Source organism: Ahaetulla prasina, chromosome 5 (genome assembly GCF_028640845.1).
Source record: "Ahaetulla prasina isolate Xishuangbanna chromosome 5, ASM2864084v1, whole genome shotgun sequence".
NCBI classification, from domain to species: domain Eukaryota; kingdom Metazoa; phylum Chordata; class Lepidosauria; order Squamata; family Colubridae; genus Ahaetulla; species Ahaetulla prasina.
The window spans coordinates 129,036,444-129,055,567 of record NC_080543.1 but is presented as its reverse complement, the minus strand read 5'-3'; the positions used below and the strand labels follow the sequence as shown (position 1 = coordinate 129,055,567).

At 38.2% G+C, this 19,124-nt stretch overlaps 1 pseudogene; it reads right to left on the bottom strand.

Annotated features, from left to right (window-relative positions):
* The window catches only part of LOC131199981 (uncharacterized), a 238,225-nt pseudogene that overhangs the window by 25,664 nt on the left and 193,437 nt on the right, over positions 1-19,124 (bottom strand).

The following is a 19,124-nucleotide window of genomic DNA, read 5'->3' as shown; positions in this document are numbered from 1 at the left end:
TGTGATTTCATGATTATCATTTTTCCTAGGCTACTGACATTTATAAGCATTCATTTCAATGCCGCTGTTTGAATTACTGCTATATTTTTTCCTTGCAGATCTGCAAAATACTCCTTCATGTATTTTCTCCCTTTCAGTTTCATGCCAAATAGTTTCATAACTTTTATTTTTAATTCCCTTGACTCTGTTTGAAAGCTTCTGGTTTAACCCTTTTCATCCACTCCTAAAACACATTTTTTTTTACTCTCATCGAAATGGTTCTCCATTTTCTCTGCTTCTTTTGACTATATTCTTTACAACTACTGTTTTCCTTCTGTATCCATTATGCATATGTTTTCCTTGTCATTTTTTTTTTCTGCATCAGAAAGTATTAGTGTTCCCATTCCCAGTCTTGGCCACTTTATCTTATAAGCATTCTTCTCGATATATCCCATTAGCATAACTCTACATATTTCTATGGAACTCTGTAACATTATTCTTTTCATTTTGTCTCGAGTAAATTTTACATCTCCCTGTCTCAAATAAAGAATTGTGGATGGAATATTTAAAAGCTTTAAAATTCAAAGGCTTTAAATAATAACTGTAAAATAAAAATTTTTTTTAAAAAAAAATAGCTGAAAATGTTCTAAAAGTAACCAACATTTATTAAGATTTGCAAGGGAAATTGACTGTAATTGCTTTTGTCTCTGGACTAAAAGTCAGTTTCCAAATGAATGTCTTTTCTGTTCTGTAAATTTATTTCACAGTAGAAACTATAATTCATCTGCATGTAGATAAAAGGGAAATTTTGAGTGTGTGTGTGTGTATGAGAGAGAGAGAGAGAGAGAGAGAGAGAGTGTACCTGGAACAGAGATCAGGAAGAGACGAGACATAAAGTAGGGACTGAAATATTCACTCTGGAATGGTGTGGATGAAGAGAAAAAAGAACTAGGAAGGCAGAGAAAAGGCAAAAATCTGTAGAATCCTTAATAATATTAAAGTATAAGTGTTTCTCCACCTTGGGAACTTTCATACGTGCAAACTTCAACTCCCAAAATTCCCCTTCCGAGCAAAGCTAGCAGGGAAATTATTTTTATTTATTTATTTTATTTGTCGAGCATCTATTAGATAACAGATATAAGTATAAACGTGATTATTAAAACATGGAATGGATACAAATAAAAGGGGACATTAGGACAAGGACGGTAGGCACGTTGGTGCACTTATGCTCGCACGCTCACATTTGCGAACCGGTAGCAAAGGTACATGAATAACACCCCTGGTCCAGTTGCCTTTTGACAAAGGGTCTTTCGGACAACCCTAACCTGGATGACTGAGAATCACCATAGATCAGGGGTGAAATCCAGCAGGTTCTGACAGGTTCTGGAGAACCGGTAGCGGAAATTTTGAGTAGTTCGGAGAACTGGCAAATACCACCTCTGACTGGCCCCAGAGTGGGGAGGGAATGGAGATTTTGCAATATCATTTCCCCAGGAGTGGGGAGGGAATGGGGATTTTGCAGTATCCTTCCCCTGCCATACCCATCAAGCAACGCTCACAGAACCAGTAGGGAAAAATTTTGGATTTCACCCCTGCCATAGACCATCACACCTGTGAATAATCATCCTACCTCCTTTTACAGGAACATTCATTACAGCAGGGGTCTCCAACCTTGGCCACTTTAAGACCTGTGGACTTCAACTCCCAGAGTTCCTTAGCTAGCTTTGCTGGCTGAGGAATTCTGGGAGTTGAAGTCCACAAGTCTTAAAGGGACCAAGGTTGGAGACCCCTGCATTACAGTATGTTTCAATTTATCTCCTTGCCTTAGACCAGAGCTGTCAAACTCCTGGCCCGTGGGCCAGATGCCTCACATGCTGGCCATGCCCACACCCATTTTAGCAAGGGGGGGGGAATCCTGATACATCATGTGACACCGCCGTGATGACGTGAGTTGCACACCGCTGCCTTAGACAATATACTAGGTAAATCAGTCCTGCCACTTTATCTCTGATTGACTTGAAGTGTTCTTTTAAATCTTGCCTTTGAAACCCGTGTTCTGTCCTCTTTCGCCTCCGTCTGAGTGATGGCTTAATTAGCCGGCACTATCAGCTCTGGCAGCAGAATAGCGAGCGCCTGCCAAGTGTCTCTGTTATCTCACTCAACGCCGATGAGTCACCCAGGAACAAACTCCAGCTCTTAGTTAATCATTTGATTTGCCTGCTAAGAGGCACAACAGCTCTGGCTGCCTTTTATATCCTGTGGGGTGTGGCTCCATGACTCAGCACTTCCTAGGCCTGCCCCGCCCCTGCTTCTGTTGTTCCCTCCTCTCCTGCCTATGAAACCTAGGGTCTAACCAAGCCTGATTGCCGTCAGCTGGGTCTGAAGGCGTGGCCTGAGGGGTGAAGAATCAGGGGACGGAGGCCTCGTTATCTCTTCCACCTGGCCTGCTTCTGGCTCCTGGAGCTGAGCCAGGGAAGCCAGTCCTCCTGAGGTAAATCCTGATGGCCCTTCCCCCTCACTTTCCAAGTCACTTTCTGGCAGGAGGCCCGAGGTCGAGGGGCGCAGACACAACAATCCACAAGTTAATTGCAGAACAACAAGATGATACTAAATTATATAGCCTAACGTTTACATTACCATTGGCATATTTGCTCTTTCTGAATTTAATGCAAAAATATATATATATATAAACAGAAACTCCTTCTGCACACACTTTATGGTATAAACTTCGTGAAAATATACCCTCTCAAATAAGGCATACAATACTACAATAGTATTATCTACTGTGTAGCTCCCTAGCAGATAATCAGCAGCAATCAAAACGATATAAGAGCAGGAGAGACAGGAAAATTATGAAAAAAAAACAATTTCATAGAAGAGAGAAAAAAGCAAACAAATGTTGATAATCACAATGGTTAGGAGGATCAATTAGTGGGTTGGTGTCAACATTGGATTCTGTATTGCAAAGTCAGTTGTTTTGTTTCGTTATGTAGGAATTTAGCACCCACCCCCCTCCTAGAAGAATGAAATATTCTAGGAAATATTTTAAAAAGCAGAATATTATACCTTCCTGGATGAGAAAAGGAGAAAAGGAGAAACATGCTCTTGGAAAGCGGCCCCCACCTTTGTTAATAGCCCCAGAAAGACAAAAGACATCTTATCTACAACACAGAAGACCTTCAGCTCCAGGGTGATGGGATTAAGACATGGTCCTCAGGACATGATAGGATTAGCCTCTACCCATCTCACCACATGGCACCTGGGAAGATTACATCAGCCAGCAAGGCTCAGGCAAGCTTGAGGGACAACCTACAATGTTAGCTAAGACTCCCACCCCCTGGGAGTCTGACAACCAATCAGGATACTCTTCCTGTGCCCCAGAAAGTTCAAAGCTCAGAAAAAGCATAAAACCAGGGAGCACACAGGATCTCAGCCCCTTTTCTGTTCAGGATCTCAAGCCATGTGATCCTGGTCACCATTAAACCATCTTTCCAAGCAGTCTCCATGTTTCCAGTGTCTTTGTCCCCACTTGGAACTGAACCCAGATGGATATTTCTTCCAACAGTTATGACTTCCACCATATTAATCATAAATTGCCCTGAGTGTTTCCAATAATGTAAAGACCATTTACATTATTTTACAATAATAATAATTATAATAATAATTAATAATAATAATAATAATAATAATAATAATAATAATAATAATAATAATAATAATAATTATTATTATCTTTACAATAATGTAAAGAGCAGAAGCTTGGGGTTAATCTTAAAGCAATTTGTGCTTCATAATAAAATTCAATATCCACCTACCAAGAAAAACACAAAGGCTCTGAAATTGACAACTTGTATGGCTTAGAATGGGTCTCTAAGTTATGGACTCGATCTGCAGAATAGAATAGAATAGAATAGAATAGAATAGAACAGAATAGAATAGAATAACAGAGCTGGAAGGGACCTTGGAGGTCTTCTACTCCAATCCCATGCTTAGGTAGGAAACCCAACACCACTTCAGGCAAATGGTTATTCAATCTCTTCTTAAAAACTTCCAGTGCTGGAACATTCTGGAGGAAAGTTGTTCCACTGATGAATTGTTCTAACTGTCAGGAAATTTCTCCTTAGTTCCAGGTTGCTTCTCTCCTTGGTTGGTTTCCATCCATTACTTCTTGTTCTACCCTCAGGTGCTTTGGAGAATAGGTTGACCCATTCTTCTTTGTGGCAGCCCCTGAGATATTGGAACATTGCTATCATGTCTCCCCTAGTCTTTCTTTTCATAAGATTAGACATACCCAGTTCCTGCAACCGTTCTTCATATGTTTTAGCCTCCAGTCCTCTAATCATCTTTGTTGCTCTTCTATGCACTCTTTCTGGAGTCTCCACATCTTGTTTACATCGTGGCAACCAAAACTGAATGCAATATTCCAAGTGTGGCCTTACCAAGGCATTATAACAGTTCACTAACAGTTCACGTGATCTTGATTCTATCCCTCTGTTTATGCAGCCCAGAACTGTGTTGGCTTTTTTAGCAGCTGCTGCACACTGCTGGCTCATATCTAAATGGTTGTCCACTAGGACTCCGAGATCCCTCTCACAGTTACTACTATTGAGCAAGGTACCACATATCCAGTACCTGTGCATTTTCTTTTATATATTCCAATGTATTCTGGAAGCCTTGGCTTGCCAATCTGTGCATCAGAACTGGGACTGGAAATATGATTCTTCTGCAAAGCATCTGTTCTGAGATTCACAGAAGGTGGTTTATTTGTGGTTAGCCAAATGCATTCAAGCTACAGAAAATAGACTGTTTTACCAGTAGGTTAAACCAAAAAGCTAATCATCGGTGACATGCATCCACTTGTGCTCTCAGCTGGAGAAAACCCTTTTGTATTTTATATATGTGTTTGTGTGTATTACATGCGTTTTGGCAAGAGTCCAAACAAGCACTAATTTCTTCTCTTTCCTGGGTTTTGCAAGACTCAGCTAGTTCCTTGCATAAGAAATCTGCTGAGGGTGGATGATAGCAATGGGGAACACAAGTTAAGTCCATTTGAAAATGTCTTACTGTGAAGACTTGGATGATCTAACATGTCTTTTTTTAAAGACAGAAAGCAGACTCAGTCTTTCTGAATGCTCCCCAGCAGATATTTTGTGCCCATTAAGAAAGACCGGGCAAAGCAATCAACAAAGACTATATCTACAGAACAGAAGACCTTCAGCTCCAGGGTGATGGGATTAAGATCCTTCAGGACATAATAGGATTAACCCACTACCATTTAGCAGAAGACACAGAGATCACTACATTGCACAATCTCCTAAAGCAGGGGTTTTCAAACTTGGCTCTTTTAAGACTTGTGGACTTTAACCCCCAGAATTCTCCAGCCAGCATAGTTGACTGGAGAATTCTGGGAGCTGAAGTCCACAAGTTTTAAAGCTGCCAAGTTTGGGGACCCCTGTTTAGATTAACTGGACTACCTTGGACCAACAAAAAAACATGTGAGTATTCTCAGGATTATCTGACTTCTCACCTATCTTTTTATATTTATTTTTTTAGCAGTGTTTAGATTATAAACATTAGGGATGTGGTGGCTCAGGGAAATTTCCTGACAGTTAGAACAATTAATCAGTGGAACGACTTGCCTGCAGAAGTTGTGAATGCTCCAACACTGGAAATTTTTAAGAAAATGTTGGATAACCATCTGACTGAGATGGTGTAGGGTTTCCTGCCTGGGCAGGGGGTTGGACTAGAAGGCCTCCAAGGTCCCTTCCAACTCTGTTGTTATATTATATTATATTGTATTGTATTGTATTGTATTGTATTGTATTGTATTGTATTGTATTATATTATATTATATTATATTATATTAAATTAAATTACATTATATTATAATATTGTATTATATTATATTATATTATTATATTGTATTGTATTGTATTGTATTGTATTGTATTGTATTGTATTGTATTGTATTGTATTGTATTGTATTGTATTGTATTATATTATATTATATTATATTATATTATATTATATTATATTATATTATATTATATTATATTATATTATATTATATTATATTATATTATATTATATTATATTATATTATATTATATTATATTATATTATATTATATTATATTATATTATATTATATTATATTATATTATATTATATTATATTATATTATATAAGAGTAAGTGGAAGGGAGTAAGATCTCTTCACATAAAGATCAAGGATTAAAGAGGGAAAATCTTGAATTAATGTTTAACTATGGCAAAGTAGGTTTGATACTGGCTTGTGTATATCACCTTTTTTATAATTCACCAAGTATGTAAGGCCCATCTTTATTTATTTTAAAGAGTTGTTTGGATGCCCATCTTTGAAAAAGAAAATCCAAGCAACTTTTAAGTGGCTCACCACAATCCTATTAAATCAAGTTTACTATAAACAACAGAATCAAAATGCGATAAGCAAATACCCTTGAAGGAACAGAAATGAAAGAGACTGAAAGTCCACAAGGTCTGGGAGGAATAAATTGTGAATAAAACGCCTGATAGGTAAGTCATCACGGAAGAGTCTTGGGTTAAAAAAATGGAAGGAAGCAGAGTGCAATTGCATCACTTACCGGTAGCTTAATCCCAAATGCTGCAGAAAATAAGCAAAACATATTCTGATTGTCGCTCAGCACATCAATAATAGATGCACAAGCAAACTTAAGTCTAAAGAAGGATTTCAAAAAAGGTAGCCACTTTTTCCCACACTACCCTTCAAATTGTCAGGTTCTCCCTACTGAACTGTCCCTATTTACCTTGAGTTTCAAATTGTATGTTACAATTTTATGAGTGATCTCATAAAATCCTACAGGAGTCCCAAAATTGGCTAAATTTTAGATTCCAACTTTATATATATATATATATATTTGTTTTCTGAGGTTTTCGTGGGTGTTTGTATATAGGTCTTTGGTTATTCGGGTTTTCTCCTGCGTAAAATTGGAAGTGTCTTGGCGACGTTTCGATGAAGTCTCATTCGTCATCTTCAGGCTTCAGCTTCGTGCTTCTGGGAGCAAGAAGCACGAAGCTGAAGCCTGAAGATGACGAATAAGACTTCATCGAAACGTCGCCAAGACACTTCCAATTTTACGTGGGAGAAAACCCGAATAACCAAAGACCTATATATATATATATGTGTGTGTGTGTGTGTGTGTGTGTGTGTGTGTGTGTGTGTGTGTGTATGTCTTGGCATATTCGGGTCTTTTCCCGTGTAAGGTTGAGAGTATCTTGGTGACGTTTCGACGAGGTCTCACTCATCCTCTTCAGGCTGGTGCTTTTGGCTTCGTGCCTGTGCAAGCAAAGTGTGGTCGGAGCTGCCATCTCTCTATAAATACTGGTGGGGAGGTGGGGAGTGTTGCTGTAAGCAGGTTGGTTGGCTGTGTGGTTGCATCTTGATTGGTAGATGGAGTGGGTGTTTCCAGACTGGTCAGCTGCTAGGTTGGCAGAAGCTGGGACAAGTAACGGGAACTCACTCAGTTACACAGTGCTGGGGATCTGAACCACTGAACTTTTGACCTTTCGATCGACAAGCTCAGTGCCTTAGCCACTGAGCCACCACATCCCATGCTTACTAGCTCAGATTTATTCAGACTTTCCTCCTGAGAATACCTATCTTTCCTTGTTCTGATATGTACCTATACAAGACTGGTTTTGTGAGTTGTGATACAATGGATTTATTCTGAGGGTAGGGGGGAGGAAGAAGATTAATTTCAATGAATGCTGGAAATCTTGGACATCAGTCTGGAAAACTGGATAGCATATAGAAGTTTTGAGTATTATTATGGCAAAGTCTAATCTAGCTTGGCCTGGGAACATTATTTTAAAAATAGTGTTCTGTTTCTCATATCAGCTCGTTCAAGATATGGCTCTTAATATGATGTTCTTTAAGTCTGTTGTGCCTCTAAGCATGTTTTGGCATTTCTTAACATAAATATTAAGCAGTACAAAACCTCTGCATTCTAGGGGCCGGGAAAGCAGAGTGTGAAAACTGTTTTCATAAAGCAAATTATAAAATAAATTTTGTGATAGTTATATACTTTTCATTATTATTCTAACGGTGAAGATTAATCTGGTGTTTTTTTTAAAAAAAAGTGTTCCAGGAACATTCTTTAATGCTAATCTAAGCTCTGGTGAAGTTTGTAACTAAATACTTCATTAACTTTTTAGCCTTGTATTGATTGCAAAACATGGCGAGAATGCTGGGAAAAGATTTATTTTAAAAGTGGCCCTGTTTCTAATTTGACTATCTGCTAAGCAGTTAATAAGGAAAAAAGAGAGAGAGAGTAGACATTCAGTACTGTAAGAACTCATACCATCATGGATGTTTTAAAGGGTTTTATTTTTTCCAGGGTATAAAATGTGTTGCATTTTCTTTGGTGCACTTGACAGTGAAATTGCTGGACCACCAAGGAAGAGTGATTTAATTACTGATGTTTTCTTCTATAATTTGAGTGCTAAGACTGCTAAAAGTTAATGGACCTAAGCTAGAACATGATTGTGGATAATCAAATTGCGTTAGACATTGAACTGTGGGATAATGTCTGTGTAACAGAAAACAATTTAGGTTCTTTTGGAGGCCCAGCAGGTGACAAAGACCAATCCTTGTCCCATTCTCCCAAAAATACTTCGTTTGAAGGTCAAGTCTGACCTATTTCCAATGCCTTTGAGGATCCAGATGTGGATCCCCCAACCAGCCAGCTCCCCACATAGAATACTAAGCTCCTATTTCCAAATCACTAAACCAAAATGGACATTTGTGGATACAACGAGCAATTAGGCAGAAAAAGTGAAAAGGTTTCTTATATCAACCCAGTTCCTTCTCTTGATCTGTTGGCATCTGGTTGAGGGATGTCAAGTAGTGTCCTTTTTTTGGTGGGGTGTTCACGTTGGAAGAAATATCCTTCTGGGTTCAGTTCCAAGTGGGGAGAAAGACACTGGAACCATGGTGGCTGCTTGGAAGGATGGTTTTAATGGTGGACAGGATCACATGCCTTGAAGATCTTGGGCGAAGAGACAAAAAGCAGAGATGCTCAGAGGTGGGATTCAGCAGGTTCTGACCAGTTCTGGAGAACCAGTAGCAGAAATTTTGAGTAGTTTGGAGAACCGGTAGTAAAAATTCTGACTGACCCCGCTCCCATCTATTCTCTGCCTCCCGAGTCCCAGCTGATCGGGAGGAAATGGGGATTTTGTAGTAACCTTCCCCTGGATTTGAGAGGGAATGGAGATTTTACAGTATCCTTCCCCTGCCATGCCCACCAAGCCATACCACACCCACCAAGCCACACCCACAGAAATGTTAGTAAAAAAAAATTGAAACCGACCACTGGAGATGCTGAGAGTGCCTGAGTTTTATACCATCTCTGGGCTTTTGAATTTGAGCTTGTATTCTGATTGGTTGTCAGACCCCCATGGGGCCATGCAGGGGTAACTTTGTAGGCTGTGTATTTGAATCCCAAGCTTGGTTGAGCCTTGCTGGGTGATGATGTAATGAAAGGGCTTTGGACAATTCCTACTGTGGCTCTGCCTGAAGGAGGTAGATCTTTGTTATGTAGAATAGACTGGCCCACGCCTTAATGGCCCATTAACACAGGTGTGTGTGGGGGGGGCTGAGTTTCTGCATCCCTTTTAGGGGAGATATTCTGCCCTTTTAATATTTCCTAAAATATTTCATTTTTCTAGGAGAGGGGTAGGTGCTAACTTCCTATAGTCACATATACACTTTCTTTTTAAGTCTGGCTCAAGCCTTCTTTGAAGCAACTCCTGAGATCAGAAATTAAGTGTTGCAAAGAACTCTTCACTTGAAGAATCCAATTCTTCTACTAAACATTTATTTTATTTATTTATTTTATTTTGTCATAACAATATATGTAGGTATCATACAAAAAGATTATATAATATATAAACACATATATGAGTAAATATAAGGAGGTATAAGCATATATGTATATAGGAAGAAGAAAAGAAAAACAATAGGACAGGAACGGTAGGCACTTTTGTGAGCTTATGCACGCCCCTTATGGTCCTCTGAGGAATGGGGTGAGGTCAATAGTAGAGAGTTTTTGGTTAAAGCTTTTAGGATTATGGGAAGAAACCACGGAGTCAGGTAAAGTATTCCAAGCACTGATGATTCTGTTACAGAAGTCGTATTTTCTGCAATCTAGATTAAAGCGGTTGACATTAAGTTTAAATCTATTGGTTGCTCTAATATTATTGCAATTGAAGCTGAAGTAGTCTTTAACAGGAAGGACATTACAATAGATGATTCTGTGAGTTAAACTTAGATCATGTCGAAGGCGACGGTGTTCCAAGATTTCTAAGCCTAGGATTTCAAGTCACCAGAAAGGACCTTTCCTTCAGTTTTATGCAAAATAAGTAGTAGTATTTAAGGTCCCTCAAAGCTACAGTAATCGAAAAGCAATGTACCACTTCCAAGAAAGCTGCTATGGTGGCTTATTCCATATCATAGCAATGGGTTCCTCTAGCGGTGTCAACTCTGTTAAGAGGAACAGTATTTTAGAGAAACCACCATCACACAAACTAACTTTCGGACATCAATCATGATTCCCTTAAAGGCGCTAACATCTACTCAATGGGCTTAATCCTAAATACAGTTACAGATGAATTTGTAATGCTCTCTACAACCATCTAGTCATGGTTCTGAGGGAATGAATTTCCTTCAGAAATATCTTATTTTCTTCCCTTTAAAAAAACAAAAAACTTTATTTACCTCACGTCAGCCCAATGTGCACCTGTTATTTTATTATTAAATTAAAGCTTTTTTTTTTCCCGCCACCAATTATGAAAAGGTAGCTTTCGGGGTGGAAGAAGGATGTGTTTCCACAGATTTTTCTGCTCTGATAATTACGGTTATTATTACTATTATTAGAGCTGCTCGCAGAATTAGCAGAATAATAAAGCTCAAATATTTCCCCAAAGAAAAAAAAAAGGAAATTGTCGCTGGTTATCCCACAAAATAAGCATTTTGCAATTTCCTCCAGCGTTTTTTAGAAAATCATTCTGTTTGTTTCCTGTCTTTCTCTCTATCTCATCAAATCATGTCTGATTATGACTAGGAACCCTGGTATTTAACTGTTATTGAATGTAGTAATGAAAGAAACCATGGAGCTACTTAATTATCCACCCAGTAGGTGTCCAATCGTGAAATTTCTTTTCAGTCCTTGTTTTTTTGTCCCGGTCCCTGTCTTCTGTGATAAGATAATTACTGTCGATGCAATTGTTTCTAATATAAATACCCACTGATTGTAAACTGTGGCCACAGGGCTCTTTCCGATAAAAAGAATCATCTGAGTATCGGCAGGACTACTCTTGCTCATTTCTCAACAAATGCACCCCAGTTGGGGGAGGAAAAAAAAGGAAGAATCTCTATTTCTAATGAAGAATAACCAATAGGGGGCCATAAAATCCATTCACAATGAACAAGCACCGAGAGGATTCCATAAATGAAATCACCTTTCATAACAATGCTATTTTTGTGCACTGTTTGTTATTAAACATGCTGCCAAATTATACCCCAGATGTTCATTTTGGGGGACCATTGTGAGCTGGGAGAATTTTCTTAAAGGGCCCTACAGGCTCTCTTTCTCTTTTTTCCTCTCTCTTTTTCTCTTTCTCTCTGTGTTCTCTCTTTCTCTCTTTTTCTCTCTTCTCTCTTTTCTCTCTCTCTCTTTCTCTCTCTCTCTTTCTTCTCTCTCTTTCTCTCTTTTTCTCTTTCTCTCTCTCTCTCTCTTTCTCTCTCTTTTTCTCTGTTCCCTCACTTTCTCTCTTTCTCTTCCTCTCTTTCTCTTTCTCTTTCTCTCTCTCTCTTTCCCTTTCTCTCTTTCTCTTTCTCTCTCTCTCTCTCTTTTCTCTCTCTTTCCCTTTCTCTCTTTCTCTTTCTCTCTCTCTCTCTCTTTTCTCTCTCTCCTTTTCCCTGTTCTCTCTTTCTCTTTCTTGCTTTCTCTTTCTCTTTCTCTCTCTTTCTCTTTCCCTTTCTCTCTTTCCCTTTCTCTCTCTCTCTCTCTCTTTGTCTATCTCCCCCTCTTTCTCTGAATATACAAAGGGTAGAGGGGAGTGTAGTGGTTTAATTTTTTGTTATTAATAACACATTTTCTCACATCTTTGTATGGCAGTCTTTAAAGCCTAGTTTTGGCCATTAAACAGAAGGCAGCTTACAGAGGTACAAACAGCCATTTTAAAACTATAGGTTGGTCCATTATGTAAGATGGTTTCTGGATCCTCCTGAGGATTGCTGTATATTCATTGATCTGAATGTTTTGATCTAAATATTCTGAAAACTGCACAAGTGGTGCAGTGGCCTAGAGGTGGAGCTCTCGCCTCACAATCAGGAGGCTGTGAGTTCGATCCTAGGTTAGAGGCAGATATTTCTCTCTCTGGGCACACTGAGAATATATCTGCTGAACAAAACTCTGCATTGGCGACAGGAAGGGCATCTGGCCATTAAAACACTCTGCTGGCTCCACCCCACAAGGGATTATGGGGTTGTTAACAGAAGATGATGATTCTGAATACTGCACCATTGCTTGTTGTGTGTCAAACTTTTTTTCTGCAAGGAATTCTGAATAGGCTATAAACCTCAAGCCTCAAAAAAGACTTTCTGGTTGATTTTGTGGTCAAAAAGTTGCTTGATTAATTACTTGACTAATTACAAAATTTACTACTTACAAAAGCAAAATATCCTGGGTGTCATGGTCCTTACATGATCTTTAAATGGCATCCTGGATTTATTTTATCCATTGGATGAAGTCACAAGAATCAGAATGAAGAAACGAGCAGAGTGGAGACAATAACCAGTTTAATTTAAAATTATCAAAATGTTCAGTAACTTTCATACAATTGCACTAACAGTTCATTAAAAACTCAGGGAGTTTGCTCATCCTGTTGATATAGACATCTTTATAAATTTACCTTTACCAGATTTATTTATTTTATTTATTTATTTATTTTGTCACAACAATATATGTAAATATCATACAAAAAGATTATATAGTATATAAACATATATATGAGTAAATATTAGGAGGTATAAGCATATATATATACAATGAATATATATAGGTCTTTGGTTGTTCGGGTTTTCTCCCGTGTAAAATTGGAAGTGTCTTGCTCCCAGAAGCACGAAGCTGAAGCCTGAAGATGACGAATGAGACTTCATCGAAACGTCGCCAAGACACTTCCAATTTTACACGGGAGAAAACCCGAACAACCAAAGACCTATATACAAACACCCGTGAAAACCTCAGAAAACAAACAATGAATATATATATAGGAAGAAGAAAAGAAAAACAATAGGACAGGAATGGTAGGCACGTTTGTGCGTTTATGCACGCCCCTTATTTATTTAGAATAAAATGTTTTAATTCAAATCTGAATTCTCATAACTTCAAGAAAATAATTTATGTAGCTTTCCTAGCAATGAAAAGGAAAGTGGTCTTTTTCTATTATATGTTTCAACTACTCTAAACTTCCATGAAATTCTCTTATCCAATAAATGACTAGTTTTGATTCTGCATAGCTATTAAGCTAAATAAGATTTGCCTCTGAGAGAGAGAGAGGGAGAGAGGGGGAGAGAGAGAGACTGAAGGACAGATATGAAATAATTGATTTGTTCTTGCTATTTGTTTTTCTGTAGTCCCTTAGTGGAATATACCTATTAAATATCATATTTTAGAAAGAAAATAAGGAAAACACTATAAAACGGATGAGAGGACAAATTTAAATCTATTATTTTTCTTTCACACTTCTGACTTTTTACTCTTTTGTACATGAAACCTTTATTTATGTATTTATTCATTCGATCAGTCAAATTGTATGAATAAATACATTCAATCTGATCCATTGACTGGTTTCTCTTTATATGGAAGAACAATTTGTAACCATTGTCAAATCTCTATGACAATGCACCTATCCACCATACCTACACAAATACACGCACGCACACACACATTGCCAAATTTGATATATTCACTTATTTATGAATATTCAAGGTAATAATATTGGGACAATCTGCAATGAAATATTTATATTTCCACAGGAAATCTAAACTATATATTACTAGTAACAGAGCAAAGACCTTAATAATGAGACATGTTCTTTTGCTACTTTGGACAAATGTTTTAATAACCATTCAACTGAATATTGCAATAAACATTAGAGTTTGCATGCTAATTGCTTAAGCTAAAAGTGCATATCCCCTTACTGCCTGGCTGAAGAAATTCTATTAATAAATTCATGTACAATGAATAGTCATGGTTTTTAACATCCTTGTTCATGGGAATAATTTACAGGAATGTCTTCCAGTGGTTCTAATAACTGAACAGTCAAGGGGGAATAAATTATTTTATGCAAAATACACTCAAAATGATATGGCCATCATTATTAGAAGCTTGTTGGGCCAACAGTAGATGCAGAGAACTATAAAATGACTGGTTTTAGTAATCATATGACTATCAAGGAGCCCCAATCTTTAACGGTAGTGTTTAATGATCCTAATATGTACTTCAGTTGTAATGATTATAGATAATAATTAGTGATGTGTAACTACTGATTATAGATGACACTTTCAGTAATTACTGCAGCAGATTTGTGTGTGTGTGTGTGTGTGTGTGTGTGTGTGTGTGTGTGTGTGTACATATATATATGTAGGTCTTTGGTTATTCGGGTTTTCTCCCGCGTAAAATTGGAAGTGTCTTGGCGACGTTTCGACGAAGTCTCATTCGTCATCTTCAGGCTTCAGCTTCGTGCTTCTGGGAGCAATGTGTGATTGCAGCTGTTTCTTCCTTTTTAACTGCTAGTGGGGGTTTGAACTGATTGGGTGGGAGCTTGGCTGTGCTCTGATTGGATGGGGTTTTTTTGTGCTCTGATTGGCTGGGGGGGTGTCCTGTTTGGGTGGGGGCTTGGTTGTGCTCAGATTAGTCTGAGTTGCAGGGGGATTTGATCTGGTGAGCTGCATTGCTGTTGTTTGGCTTCGAAACACCTGCGAAAACCCCAGAAAACACATACACACACAAACACACACACACACACACATATATATATATTTGTTTTCTGAGGTTTTCACGGGTGTTTGTATATAGGTCTTTGGTTGTTCGGGTTTTCTCCCGTGTAAAATTGGAAGTGTCTTGGCGACGTTTCGACGAAGTCTCATTCGTCATCTTCAGGCTTCAGCTTCGTGCTTCTGGGAGCAATGTGTGATCGCAGCTGTTTCTTCCTTTTAACTGCTAGTGGGGGTTTGAACTGATTGAGTGGGAGCTTGGCTGTGCTCTGATTGGATGGGGTTTTATTGTGCTCTGATTGGCTGGGGGTGTCCTGTTTGGGTGCGGGCTTGGTTGTGCTCAGATTAGTCTGAGTTGCAGGGGGATTTGATCTGGTGAGCTGCATTGCTGTTGTTTGGCTTCGAAACACCTGCGAAAACCCCAGAAAACACACACACACCCACACACACACACACACATATATATATTTTCTGAGGTTTTCGCGGGTGTTTGTATGTAGGTCTTTGGTTATTCGGGTTTTCTCCCGCGTAAAATTGGAAGTGTCTTGGTGACGTTTCGACGAAGTCTCATTCGTCATCTTCAGGCTTCAGCTTCGTGCTTCTGGGAGCAATGTGTGATTGCAGCTGTTTCTTCCTTTTTAACTGCTAGTGGGGGTTTGAACTGATTGAGTGGGAGCTTGGCTGTGCTCTGATTGGATGGGTTTTTTTGTGCTCTGATTGGCTGGGGGTTGTCCTGTTTGGGTGGGGGCTTGGTTGTGCTCAGATTAGTCTGAGTTGCAGGGGGATTTGATCTGGTGAGCTGCATTGCTGTTGTTTGGCTTCGAAACACCTGCAAAAACCCCAGAAAACATATATATATATATATTTGTTTTCTGAGGTTTTCACGGGTGTTTGTATATAGGTCTTTGGTTATTCGGGTTTTCTCCCGCGTAAAATTGGAAGTGTCTTGGCGACGTTTCGACGAAGTCTCATTCGTCATCTTCAGGCTTCAGGCTTCAGCTTCGTGCTTCTGGGAGCAATGTGTGATTGCAGCTGTTTCTTCCTTTTCTTCCTGTTTCTTCCTGTTTCTTCCAAAAGGAAGAAACAGCTGCAATCACACATTGCTCCCAGAAGCACGAAGCTGAAGCCTGAAGATGACGAATGAGACTTCGTCGAAACGTCGCCAAGACACTTCCAATCTTACACGGGAGAAAACCCGAACAACCAAAGACCTATATATATATATATATATACATACATACATACATACATACATACATACATACATACATACATACATACATACATATATATGGAGAGAGGGGGGGGCGGTTCCTATTGAAGCAACCTGGTCTACCCAAATATGGGAGGGAGCATACTGCTTCCCTTTCGCCTTTCAGCCCCAATCCAGGAGCCCTCCAGACAGTTGCTTTCACGACAAACTATTTTGTGTTAAATACACCTGTGGCTTAGTGGTTAATACATCTGCCTAATATGCAAGCAAGCCCAGGTTCAAATCCCAGAAGGGTATGGCTAGCTGATGAGAACTAAATAGCTTGAAATAGATCTATGCTAGTCTCCCTTTATTTCTTTGTCAGTAAATATAAATTTAACACGTGTGTGTGTGTGTGTGTGTGTGTGTATGTATGTATATGTATATGGCCCCACTTAAAAAAAGAAAACCTAAGAAACTATTTCAGGAAGGGTTGATTGAGCTTCTTATATAATTCTTCGGATTATGGCACCAGGCTTCTGTGTAATATATTGCATTTTATGAAGTTCACTAAGTATAAAAAAGTACAACCGCATTTGAGATCAATGTATCAGATGCAAGCAATCAGAGCCACTCATAAATAGCTAAAATAAGCAACATTATTGTTCTTTATCTAAGTTACAAAACTGCTTTCCTTTCCTGTGAATGACCAGATAAGGCTTCAATGGATCTTGGGGAAAGTGAAGCTTATGGCTGCACAAGGACTCTAAACTAGATCCTCACTTGACCCCTTCTTCCCCTTCGATCTAGCCAGAAGTTTCCCATCACAATGAGTTGCTAGCAAATATATGCATTTGCTTATAGTATCTGTTGATTGTTGGATAGGTAGGCTGACCTCACTCAAAAAAGGACAAAAAAGTGTCTCTGCTTGTGGCCATAGAAAATATGGTGACTTGACATTCTATCCATTAGTGCTGCATTGATCATGAAGTCCATTGGACAGCATAAATAATTCCCAACTGCGTTTCTTGTAAAGTGACAGTATGGTTGGTGTAGCTGTGGTGGAATGTAGTCTGGATTCCCAGGAGGGAGGGGCTGCACTCCAAATTTGCAAGAGACAGCAAGGTTGAAATTGTTTGGGAGGGTGAAAGAGAGTGAAGAGTCTTCTCCCTGGCAATTCTTCAAGTATATTTAAATAGTGCAAGTCATTGCTTTCAGTTTAACAAGATTTCTGTCTACAGGTGAGAAGCAGTAAAGGAAAAGATAGATAGATAGATAGATAGATAGATAGATAGATAGATAGATAGATAGATAGATAGATAGATAGATAGATAGATGATGGATAGACAGACAGACAGACAGACAGACAGGATGAGAAAGAAAAAGAGACAGAGAGAAAAAGACAGAAAAAAGAGAAAGAGACAAAGCAAAAGAGAAAGAGAGACAGAGACAGAAAGAGAAAAAGACAGAGAAAAAGACAGAAAGAAAAAGAGAAAGAGAAAGAAAGAATGAAAGAAAGAAAGAAAGAAAGAAAGAAAGGAGAAAGAAAAAGAGAAAGAAAGAGACAAAGCAAAAGAGAAAGAGAGAAAGAGACAGAAAGAGACAAGGAGACAAAAAGAGAGAGAGAAAGAGGCAAAAGAGAGAAAGAAAGAAAGAGAGAGAGAGAGAAAGAAAGAAAGAAAGAGAAAGAAAGAGAGGAAGAAAGGAAGAAAAGAAAGAAAGAGAAAGAAAGAAAAGAAAGAGATAAGTAAGGGAGGGATGGAGGGAAGCAAGGAAGGAAAGAATGAAAGAAAAAGAAAGAAAGAAGGAGGGAAGGAAGGAAAAAAAGGAAGGAAGGAAAGAGAAAAAAAAGAAAGAAAGAAAGAAAGAAAGAAAGAAAGAAAGAAAGAAAGAAAGAAAGAAAGAAAAGAGGGTGCTCCATCACTGGACACTTTTAAGAAGAGACCGGACAGCCACTTGTCTGGAATGGTATATAAGGTCTTCTGTTTGAACAGCGGGTTGGACTAGAAAACCTCCAAGGTCCCTTCCAACTCTGTTATTCTGTTCTGAAATTGCTTAGGAATAACTTTCTGTGTTTTTCTTGGTTCTTGGGGGCTGGAAGGAGTACAGACAATGAAGAAAAAGCGGGGAAAAAATCTTCATGCATTTAAAACAAAATCAACACGCCTGGAAAAATCCCATATGTATCTAAAAACAGATGCTCTCTGAGTCATAGACAGCCATTTATGTCTATGTGCTATTTGTGCGTGTGAGAGAATAAGTTGCATGAGAGAGAATACACTGAGATTATGAAAATAGGAAAGTTAACCCAGAGTTGTTGGTGGGTTTTTTCCCCCCGAGATTTCTCTCATTGTGGTTGCAGCAATTTAGTAATTCTGAACTAAGTACTTTAGCAGTCTTTTTGCAGTAAGTATTCCACACCTGCAGTTTAGTAATATTTCACATCTATTATAATAAACCTTGTTTCTGGACAATGAAGTCTTAGCTCAGCAGGGGAAGTAGCTATGCCATTTATCTGGCAAGAGAATGGAAATATACATGCTTTTAGTTGGGGTTTTACATGGATTATATTTTATGTATGCTACGTATTTAAGTATGGAAATGATTTGCATGAAAATGAAATTTTTTCCAGTTTTTTCTTCTTCTTTCTTTCCAGATCTATGCATAGGTAATGAACATTATTATTCATGAATCATATTGTATATTAAATATAGTGAGTATTGAATACAAATAGCTATTTTACATATTCTTCCCCAACAACTGAATAATAAATAAATAAATAAATAAATAAATAAATAAATAAATAAATAAATAAATAAATAAATAAATAAATAAATAAATAAATAAATAAATAAATAAATGGTAACATTTCCTTCGAGTAATTTAAGAAGAAAGTT